Raw genomic sequence first — 2,721 nt, 5'->3', positions numbered from 1 at the left:
AGCAGGTCTTGGAGGGGCAGTGGCTGCCTCTGGAGGCGTTGCCTGGGAAGGGGCAGGAGGGAACATTCTGGGGTGATGGAAAGTTCTATATTGAGACAGGGGTGTGGGCTCCATCGTTGAATAAAATTGTCAAAGTTCAACAAATAAACACTTGGGACTTGTGCATTTCACTGTCTGTAAGCTTTACACCCAAAGAAAACAATCGCAATGGCATACGTATTGAAGTGTTTACGGGGAAATGTACCGTTCCCTGCAGTTTACAGTTCTTCCAAATTCACTGTATGTGTGAACAGTTCATAATGAAATATTGGGAGAAAAATCTTCAGGTCAAAAGAAGCCCATCTACTTGTTCCCTTCACACCAGCCCCAAGTTTGGAGAGTCAGCTCTATATACATCTCCCTGAATCTTCAAATCAGTCCTGTGAAGCAGGTGTTATACCCATTTAGCAGATGGAAACGATGAGAAGCACAGAGAAGGGAAGTGGCTGGCCCAAGGTCATGTGGCGAGTTGGGGGTTGAGCTGAGTCTGAATCTGAGTTAGCCTGCTGCTGAGTCCACTCTGGGGGCACTTCCTGGCTGCCCAGGCCATCTGGAGTGGCAACCAGATGCAACTGTAGGTGTTTTTGGTTCCCCCACGTGGGGGCCTAGCTGGAGTCTCCAGTAACGTGTCTGGACCAGGGGCTGATAAACCTCAGCTCATGTGACACCATCCGGGAGTGAGTGAACGTAGCTCTCAGAATTAGCCACAAACCGCAGCTATTTGTGGTTTTGGAGCTCAATGTCTGATTTGCAGAGCAAATCTGGATTCCAGTCTCTCATAATTACATGGTGTTTCCCTCTCTAGGTCTGGACTCAGACCCAGCTGCTATATAAGGCCAGCCTCTGAATAGATTCAGGCAAAAGCAGAGGGCCTGGTGAACAGGACCTCTCAAGACTGAGCTGCCAAGACCTTGCAGGGTAAGGAGGAGCCCCTTCCCTATTCAGTGTCTGGGCTGAGGCCTCAGGAAGCAATGAGGAGAGTCTCAGACTGGAAACCTGCCTGCGTAACCCCTCTCTGAGCCTCTTCTGTCTTTCCTATAACATGGACATAGAAAAGCCTCTCAGGGAGGCTCTGAAAAGGGCCTGAGTCACCCCAGTGACCTGAGTTAACAGAGCTGCATTTACAATTCTCAGGAATTTGGGGTATCTGGTGCCTTTGCTATTTCTCTGAGACTCCTCAGCTGCTTGCCAGATCTCCCTCCATTGGTGCCATCTTTTTAACCGAAGGTGATGATCCCTCTTTGAACAGAGAACTTTCTGGGTAGTGGGTTAGGATGAGGTAAGGAAACCAGAAAAAGATTTTTTTGCACATATTAACCCTTCATATTCTAGTATAAATGAGTGCTTCCAATATTCTGGGAGTAGATGGAGTGGGGAAAAAACCTGGAGGCTTTGGAAAGGGAAGAGGGTGCATAAGTGGAGGGGGCTGAAGCCAATGATTTTACAATGTGGCCCAGAGGAGAGTCCGTGGTGCTCTGAAGCTGATGACTAGGTAGACTGAGTTGACAGAGTGAGAGAAGTGGGTGAGGGCATGGAGGCAGCAAAATAAGGTTTCTTAAAGACTGAGCAGCTTATCCCAAAATGCATGCTTCCTCGCTCCCAATCGATAACACTCCACACCCACTTCTTTTTTTTTTAATGTTTATTTATTTTTGAGAGAGAGAGAGTGAGTGTGAGCAGGGGAGGGGCAGAGAGGGAGGGAGACACAGAATCCCAAGCAGGCTCCAGGCTCTGAGCTGTCAGCAGAGAGCCTGATGTGGGGCTCGAACCCATGGACCGCAAGATCATGACCTGAGCCGAAGTCGGACGCTTAACCGACTGAGCCACCCAGGCGCCCCCCACCCACTTCTTAGGGGTCTAAAATAATAGTGCCAAAACAGTAACAGTAACTGCTGTTTATTGCCTACTACGTACCAGAAACAGTGTGTTAGTGATTAGGAGGCAGAGGTTCGAAAAGGTAAACTCTCTTGTCTAAGGATTAGAACCCAGATAGCTCTGATCCAGAGCTCTTAATCTCAAGTACCTGGTAGAGAACTGTCTCCTTCAAAGAAGTAGGAGTGATTTTTGGCTGGATGGATGCATGAAATTGTGGCTAGATGAATGTGTTGATAGACGGATGAACTGATAAGAGGATGGATAGATGGATAGATGGATGGATGGATGGATGGATGGATTTATGAAGGGGTGGATGGGTAGACAGAAGGATGGATGGACAGATGGATGGAAGGAAGGAAGGAAGGACAGATGAAAGGAAGGAAGGAAGGAAGGAAGGAAGGAAGGAAGGAAGGAAGGATGAGTGGATGGGAGGATGGATGGATTGGTGGGTGAACAGACGGGTAGATGCTGGAGAGATTCTCCCTAGAGTCTGCCTGCTGTGAGTTTGCTATTTTGGTTGGAGTCCTCATGGCCTCTCTCCCTGATGCTCCATTTGGAAATTTCATCCTGGGGGATAATCAGACATCCATGTTTCTAGGACAGTTTGGTTAATGGGTCTGCTCTGTGTCTCCAGATTCATTTCATTCATTCAACTTAGAAGATGGTATTGGGAATTCTGGACCCTGCCCCGTATGTCCCTGAGCCTTGGGATCCCGATACGATTCTTGGCAGGGAGTACCTAGCTCCACCTGCTTCCAGGGTGGTGACTCTGATGCACTGTCTCCTCAGCAGGGAAGCAGTGCCAGC

The sequence above is a fragment of the Panthera leo genome, chromosome A3, assembly GCF_018350215.1.
Source record: "Panthera leo isolate Ple1 chromosome A3, P.leo_Ple1_pat1.1, whole genome shotgun sequence".
Lineage (NCBI taxonomy): Eukaryota > Metazoa > Chordata > Mammalia > Carnivora > Felidae > Panthera > Panthera leo.
The sequence above is the reverse complement of the archived record's forward strand: the minus strand, read 5'-3'. Positions refer to the sequence as shown.